The sequence below is a fragment of the Artibeus jamaicensis genome, unplaced genomic scaffold, assembly GCF_021234435.1.
Source record: "Artibeus jamaicensis isolate MK-2021 breed Jamaican fruit bat unplaced genomic scaffold, CSHL_Jam_final contig_548, whole genome shotgun sequence".
NCBI lineage: Eukaryota > Metazoa > Chordata > Mammalia > Chiroptera > Phyllostomidae > Artibeus > Artibeus jamaicensis.
In genome coordinates this window covers 3,278,603-3,287,511 of record NW_026521883.1, presented here as the reverse complement: position 1 = coordinate 3,287,511, position 8,909 = coordinate 3,278,603, and the positions used below count along the sequence as shown (strand labels likewise).

The following is an 8,909-nucleotide window of genomic DNA, read 5'->3' as shown; positions in this document are numbered from 1 at the left end:
AAATATTGTCAGAGGAAGTATTTTTTTGTGTTCTCCTTTTGGAAGGTGTGTTATGATAATTGTTAAGGTAATTTGAAAAGGTCCCAGACAAATCAATGAACAGAACTTTATAATATTGAGCAGAGGTAATTATTTTTCTTTGAAAAAAGGTTTTAGTTTTCTTTTTTGAATAAACAGTTCCAGCAGTATTTCAGTCTCGGTAGTTTAATAGGCTGGTTTACAAGCATTTGTATTACTTCAGTCAAGTCAGCATAGGTTTATCCAAGGACTTAATTTAGGTCCTTTCTCTTTAACACAAAATATAGATGTGCTATCCTGATGAAATTCATGGTAAGTTAAAAACTCAGCTATTCACTGATCTTCGCTGATTTATTCACTAGCTTATTAAGTCTAAATGACACACACGTTGTGCCCGGCAGTGGGTTAGGTGCTGAGGGAAGAAGACACGGGACTCAGAGCTGGCCCGTGCGCGGTGGGAGAGACCGGCTCATAAACGCTCATGGCGCAGGATGGAGACCCCAGCAGCGGACCCGCACACAGTCCTGTTAGAAGAGGAGAGGCCTCCACTAGGGGTGAGTGGGGCACTGGCAGGATTTCTCAGGGAGAAGATTCTCAAGTCAAGTATTTAAAATGAGTAGGAATTTTTGACTTCAGTCGAGAACTGGACAAAGGATACAAAGATAGGATTTACATAAGAGGAAATACGTATGGTTAATACATGTAGAAAAATTTCTTGCGTAATCAGAAAAATGCAAAATTAAAATAAAATGCTCAAAGACCAAACAAAAAAGAGAAGGCATGACTCTCTAAAACTGAGGCCGTTATGAGGTTAGAGCAGCATGAATACTCCCCTGGTGAGTGTCTGACCGTGTCCACCCTTTCTTGAGAGCAACCTGACAGTGTACAGCAAGAGCCTACAAGTGTTCTCTTCCACTGGTTCAGTAACCCCACTTCGGAATTCTCCCCCCGAAAATAATCACAGGGGCTGACGTAGTTATGCACAAAACTCTTCTTTGCAGCATTATATATAATAGCTCAAAAAAATGAAAAGGAAACCATCTAAATGATGAAAACAAGAATGAAACAAACTCTTTGGATATATACATATACGCACCCCAAAATATATGAAAATTACACAGCCATTAAAATGTTTTCAATCGCTTCTTGACCTTTTGGCTAAGATCAAGTGTAAAATGTTTTCAAATAATTTATTAAAATACAAAGACAGCTTACAGTATAATAGTAGGTGAAAAAAAAAGCATGATACAAACTGAATATGATCCATAAATATATATGCACAGAAAAGACCTTGAAAACACATGTCAAAATGTGAACCACAGTTTCTTTTTTTATGGACATTTTTACATAATTCTTTGCATTTTCTAAGTTTTAAAATATTAAGTTCATATTTCTTTTTTTAAAGATGTTATTTATTTATTTTTAGAGGGGGAAGGGATGGAGAAAGAGAGGGAGAGAAACATCAGTGTGTGGTTGCTTCTCATGTGCCCCCTACTGGAGACCTATCTTGCAACCCAGGCATGTGCCCCAGACTGGGAATCAAACCAGCAACCCTCACAGGCCAGCACTCAATCCACTGAGCCACATCAACCAGGGTTTAAATCCATATTTCTTTTACATGAAAAAAATTTTATCTTCCCCTCTCCTACCTTCCCCCTACAATGATTTTTTAAAAGAATGGATGGACCAAGCAAACACAGGGGGAAAGGTAGGAGGAAATCTTTCTGGTCTAAACAATGGTGTGTGCCAAGCCGCACAAGCGTAAAGGAATGGGGCGTGTCCGGGTTCTGTTAGTAGCTCTTTTGTTAGAACTTTGAGAATTATGAGCAAAGGTGGCTGGAAAAGAAGCTGAAAATAGAGGCACATTTCATAGGACAAAGGGTGTTGGGTGTAGGGGTAAAGGGCCTCTGTGAGGCCTGGATACTCACTGGAGACTTTGAGGCCAGGGTGCTATCAGAACAGAGTTCGAGGAAGATCATCCTGGTGGCATGGATTGTGGATGGGGCAGATGGGGCACCAGATGGGTGAACATGGGTGTGCTGGGCCCCACGCAGCCGTGCACTGAGAGCACTAGACCAGGGTGCCGGCTAAATAAGTGAGTGGGGACTCGAGTACAGCCTCAGCCCTGCTTTTCTGGCATCAGCTCAGAGGACAGGGCCCCTTCTTACGATCTTTCTATTTGTAGGGGCACAAAGACACCCTATATGCAGGCCCAGGGGTGCCCTCCTGCAAGGGAGGGAAAGAGGTATGGAGCTGCTGAATTCGAGCAGTGGAGAGGGAGGGAGAGATGGACTGCACAGCTTCTTAATAGGTGGGCTGATGAGAGGGATTCCAACTTACCATGACTCGGTCGTGCCTTTTCGTCTTCCAGTTGCATGTATTTGACCATTTTCTGCTTCTTAGTTTCAGAGTTTCAATATATTCAGGAATGAGTTAAGTAAAGGAAAAATTCTGAAAAACTCTTTTTTTTTCTTTTCTTTCTTTCTTTTTTTAACCTTTATAGTGTGTCTGGACGAAAGACTGCAGCACTGAATCCAGTGAAGTTTCTGGGTTATATCTAGGTTTTAATGATATACTTCCCAGCCAAGTTCACAGAGGGCCAACTGTTAGGAATGTTCTTTTTGTTCATAAATCCATCAAAGGCTGACTGGGCCAGGTATTCATGAAATTTTAGGGCATGGAAGGAATTCCATAAACAGAAATATAGATTTTCTGGCCCCACCCAGAACTATTGGACCAGAGTATCTGGGGGTAGTCCTGGCAAGCTGTGGTTTAACAAGTCTACCAGGTGACTTTCATACATGTTAAAATGTGAGAATCACTGATACATGCAAAAAAAGAGAGAGGAAGAAAGAAAAGAAAAGGAAAGGAAAGGTAAAAGATCAGAAAATAAAATAATGCCATAGACTCCATTCATAACATTTCTCTGCGCCCTGGTTCTCAGATCTAGTCACTCACACCTGACTCCCCGGAGCGTTTTACCTGTAATGTTCTTAAGGCAGTTCCAGCCTTTACACCAGGGCAGTCGCCCTGATTCTGTCCCATGCTCAGAGCACTGATGGCAGGGACGAGCCTTGGCCCATGGAGGGAAAGGGGCTCCCTGAGAGGGGCTCCTTCTTCAGCCTCCACCTGATGAGTGTTCTGTCGTCAAAGAAAACCAGCTAAAAGGCATTCACTCACAAAAACATTTTCGAAGTTTCCATTAGAAATTTAATAATACTTTTAAGCTCTCAATGGAATAGAAATCTCCATTAATATACGTAAAGCTGTTTTTAGGCTTTTGTTATTTGAACTTTTTTTGCATATTTTTAGATACATTATATGTTTTCACCTTCCTTTCTAGGCTTTAAAAGACTTGAAGGGCAGATATTCAACTGTTTTTCTCCTTTTTTCACAAACAAGTAGCATGTACTGTTGAAGGACTATAAGCATGTTATAAGTATATATTGAATAAAAGGTGCTCTCTTCCACGATCTCCCCCCAAACATAAGTATCTTCGGTAAGAGGCTGCGATGACCCGGTCAGAGTGTCCTCTGCATCCGATGAGGGATGCTCTCACTCTAGCATATGAGCATTTCTTTCTTAGGCCATCCAAAGGCAAAAATAACACATGCAGAAGAAAATATTTTTGTTCCCTATTTACCCCTACTGTCATAGCAATTATGGAAATTAACTTGTTTCAATTTTATCCAGGAAATAACAATTCATAATGAACAAAATGCACAATTGTAAAAGTCCACTTACTAGGCAGTTTTGACATTGTGAAAACAACCTCATCTTACTGGCACTGAGTGTTTCATGCCTTCTCTTGTAATTCCCCTCAGGAGTGAGACTAGAATTGCCAGTCTGGGTTTTTCCAGTGGGGCTTCCAGGCAGAGGAAAGCTGAGCTGACGGGTAAGAGGTGGAACTGTAATTAGGGCTTTTGCTCTCCCTGCTTTTTCCTACAGTTGTGTAACTCATTGAAACAAATCAACAGATTTCACCTGATCTCAGCAAGGTGAAAATTTCAACCTTCCAGACAGTGTTGTAAACTGTGTGTACTCAAGAGAAGGTATTTAGAATCCGTCTTGCTCTGGTTACATATACTCTGTATATGAGAGAAGAAGGAATTAACTTTTTTTTTCTTTTTGCTACCTAAATGCTAAAACCAGTAAAGAACAATAAAGCATATTCTAATCAAGTCTAATAAGAAAGTATACTTTTAAGTCAAGTTCATAGGGCCTGACATTGATTCTTAATTCATGGAAAATGTTTAGAATCCAACTGGAAACACAGGACAAATTAGTAGTTAGAAATAATATAATGCAATGCAAATGTTACCAAGTGCATCAGTATGGGCCATAGATTTTAACACAGCAAAGCTCAAAATAAAAAAATTGATGTTTAAGATTAATCTAATAAAAAAAGATTAATCTAAGTGCATTGTATAGACACCTGGGCAAACAATGGAGTTGCTTGCCAACATCAATTTCTTATGGGTACAAAATAGTATATAAAAACACTAAGTGCCATGCAACACAATTTGTGATGAATTGGGAAGGAAAGACTTCTTTAATTCCCTCAAATTAAAAATGACCCAGACTTAAACTTAATTATCACTTAAGTTTAAGAAAACCAAGTGCAGTGACTTGCTGGTCATGGCTGGCACATCCAAAATAAAATGATCCTCCTCAAAAGCTACAACAGAACCAAAGTTCTACCCTTCAAATGTGAACAAAAAGTACTATCACACAGCCTGGGCCAGGGAGCTCAGGTGGAGTGTCCTTCTGATACACCAGGCTTGTGGGTTTGCTCCCTGGTCAGGGCACGTGCAGGAGTCAACCAATGAGGGCACAGATGGGTGGAGCCACAAATCGATGTTTCCATCTCTCTCTCTCTCTTTCTCTCTCTCTGTCTTCTTTTCCCTCTCTAAAAATTAAATATATATATCAATAATCAATAAATAAAAATTTAAAAATACTTTAGAGACTTTTAGTTATGTGAAATATAACTTTTAAAGTAATATCAGACAAAGTAGAACTTAAGGCAGTAAGTTTTAAACAGTTAAAAAGTTGATCTGTGCCTATAAGATACAATCAGCAGTGAATACTTTATAGCATGGACTTATTTTGACCAAACAATATGACAATTAAAGTACAAAGGAAAAAAGAGCACTAAAACCATGAGAAATGAAAAAATTCCCTACTATCTTGGATGATTTTCATGCCCCACCATCAATCAAATGTAGATCCAATAGACAATAAGACATTTGTTTAAATATATTTCCATTTCTGATGGTCTGTTTTTAGGCATAGCCTATGATACAGACCTATGATTCACTTTGAGGGCCTTAAAGACACCTCAGAAAAGCTCAAATGAATGTTCAACAAGAGGTTTTAGCAGCCGCGAAAGATACCTCCCATATGTAAAATAGTATTGTGGCTAGAAAAAAATGAACAGTTTTTTAAAATACAAGCTCCAAAGTCATAACAACAACCTCTGGCTGTTAGATGTTGGTTTGTGGTCCAGCTGCTTTTGTACATGCAATACTCTATATCAAGGGTGAGTGTTAGTGAGGGTTTTATTTATTTAACAATGGTTAACAATTCTCCAAAGCAACAAAAGAGAAGCCAGCTGGCGAGCTCTATCAGTGAGTGTAGTAGGCAGCTTCTAATAGAGTTGCCAAAGTGCCTTGTCTCCTGGTCTTCACCCCCTTTCAAGTGTGACCTAGACCTAGAGACTTGCTTCTAATGAGTGGAATATAGCAAAACACACTTGGGAGGGAGCCTATACTCTAGATTAAGTACCGAAAGGATGCTGGCTTCTGCCTTGCTCACCTGTTCCTATGGAAGCCAACTGCTATGCTGTGAGAGGCTTACATGGCAAAAAGCTGAAGGAGGCCACCCACCAAAAGGCAGCAAGGAGCTGGCTCTTCATGCAACAAATGACGAAGAACTGAATCCTCCACAACCACATGGGCGTTCTTGCAGGTGGAGTCTTCTGAGTCTAGCCTTGAGGTGGCAGCAGCCCCGGCCAGCACCTGGACTGCATCCTTGGGAGATACCCACAGGACCCAGGTAGGCTGCGCCCAAGTTCCTGACCCACAGAAATGTGACATAAGAAAGGTCCTTTGTTTGTTTAACTTTTCCTTTTAATTAAATATTCAAAATAAATTTTGATTAAATAAATTTGTAATTAACAGCTAAATAATTAGAAACAACTAGTGTACTAAATACGTTTTACTTTTTTAGTTGTGCAGGTGATATAAATATTTAAGAGTATTGGTTGATGGTAAAAGAATGTTAACCGCCCATTAAATATAAAAGGTGAATGAACATGACCTTAAACAGAGTGTACTTAGTTGTGGATGATCTTCCCCCAAAACAGAAACTCCCTTAACATTAAAGAGTTCATCCATTGACTGGCAGAGGGACTACCCATTTCCTGACTCCTTGGCCAACAACCCTAAAAAGGTTAGCTCTCCATCAGGCCAGCAAAGACCCTCAGGACACACAGTGATGGCTCCCACCTGGAAATCCGCTCTGGGGAATAAGGTGAATGAACGCTGACACAGCCCGGACAGGGTGGCCGTAGCCCCTCTAGCGGTGTCCACGCCAAGCATTGCAGCACTTGCAGAAGGTTGTCATTAGCTTGTCTGCAGAGCAGGTCTGAAGCTGCATGAAGTAGGCACAAGGATGTTCAAGTGTGGGACATGTCTCTGCAGAGTCAGCAGTCGCCAGGCAGCTTCTCCACCAAGCACATCATCCACTTCTTTCATCTTCAGATACTTCCGATTTGTTACCTTGCTGGCGATGCGCACATAGGGCAGGCGTTGCAGGCTAAATGGTGGCAGCCCTGTCCCTCCTCCTGGACCTGCCCATCCCCGCAGCCCAGGCAGAGGTGGAGCAGGACAGCAGGCTTGGCCCATAGGCTCCGCAGCCCCTGCAGCTGCTCAGGCCGAAAAGTGTTTTAAGCTACTAAATTTGGGGATGATTTTTCCTGCAGCCATAGAAAACATACTACTACTAAATTATTGGATATAGAAATTACATATAAATCCAGCATATTTTATTGATAAATATGATACATGAAATAGTTAGAAGCCTTGATTGAATATTAGGATACAAGGAATATCTCAACAAATATAAGAAAGCAGAAACTGAACAGTTCATCTTCTCTGATTAGGAAATACATGTTTATTGAAGTTGAAAACTAAAAAGAAACTTCAATTACTCAGAAAATTTTCCTTTCATGTATATAACACATACTAAATAGTGCATAAAACATGCATTTACAGTAAATAATAATTATAAAGGAAACAGTTATGCAGATACAGAGCTGGTCAAGAAAGAGAACATCGCAGGGACCAGAAGCTCCACATGCCTCCCCTGATCGCATCTTGTGGGGCAAACACCATCCTGACTCTGTTTTTCTTTGTTTGCTACATCTGTGTACCATAATACATGTACTCTTTCATGTTTTTCTCTCTAGCTTAGCAATATGTCTCAAGTTGGATTCCTCACATGCAGAGGCAAGGACAGGGAGTCAGGTCTACATCAGGAAAAAGGTGGTGAGGGACACAGGACAGGGCAGGGCCAGGAACTAGGCAACGATGAGGTCTCCCTTCAACCTGACACCCACAGGAGCTCTGGAATATGAATACCATCACAGTGTTAGTCCTACGGGGACGCGGTGACTGCATGTCACTAAGAAGTCTTGGCCAGAGTGTGCTGAAGGGTAGGTACCCTTTGGGCTAAGGGCAGTTTTCTGGAGCAGTGGCCAGTTGTGAGCCATTATCAATCAATACATGCAGGAGCTGAGGGGTGGGTACACTGGCCTGGCAAAGGGGATCTGGACAGGCCAGTGCATCCACTACCTGCTATGTTTGAAATTCAGCCTCACTGTATGTGAGCTGCTGTTCACACATTTTCATTGCCAAATAGGATTCTGTTGCACAGATATATCCTATGCTGGGGATGACCATTTGGGTTGTTTCCAGATTTGCCTGTTACAAATAATGCTGCTTTGACTATTCTTACCATGTATTGTACTGGACACGTAAACAAGTATGTTTAAGGCATATGCCCAGGAGTGCAATTGCTGAATTGTAGGGTATGTGCATCTTCGACTTTATTGTATTACAAAAATTGTTTTCCTATTTACACGACCACCAGCGTTGTTTGATAGCTCCCATTGCTCCCTGTCTTTGTCACTTCTTATTTTCTCCATTCTGATAAAACTGTAATGGTATATCATGGAGATTTTAATGTGTTTTCCTTGCTAATAATGGTGATGTTGCACACCTTTCCATACATTTATTGGCTGTTTGGAAATTGTCTTCTGATAAAACTTCTGTTCAAAGCCCTTTGCCTAGGTTTTTCCTGTCTGTCTTTTCTCATCAATTTGCAGATGTCATGTCTGCTGTTACTTTGTTATGTGTGTTGGGAAGACCTTTTCCCATTCTGTAGTCTCTCTTCTCAGTCTCTCTATGGTGACTTCCAATGAATAGAAGTTTTTGTTCTATTAGAACCTAATTTACTAAGCTTTTCTTTTATGGTTCAGCTTTTTTATGTCTTGTTTGAGAAAATGTTCCCTAACCTGGAGTCATGAAATGTTTTCTACATTATTTTATAAGAGCTTTCTAGTTTTGCCTTTCACTCCTGGGTTCTCATCCTGTAATTTTTTGTGTGTGTTGTGATGTAGAGATCCAGTTTTGTATTTTTTCATGTAAATAACCAGTTGTCTCCAACTGAACTTTTTATTGAAACACTTATCCTTTCCCCCTAGGTATTAAGTATCATCTGTCGCATATCAAGTGTCCAAATTTGAATGTCTATTTCTAGTCTGTCTATATGATTCCATTGGCCTACTATCTTAGTTACTGTAGTTTTACAATATTTAGCACACTAAG

At 40.5% G+C, this 8,909-nt stretch overlaps 1 pseudogene; it reads right to left on the bottom strand.

The window, feature by feature from the left end:
* Positions 1-6,597: 6,597 nt before the first annotated feature.
* LOC119057019 (DNA-directed RNA polymerase III subunit RPC10-like) lies at positions 6,598-8,227 on the bottom strand (annotated as a pseudogene).
* Between the last annotated feature and the right edge of the window lie 682 nt (positions 8,228-8,909).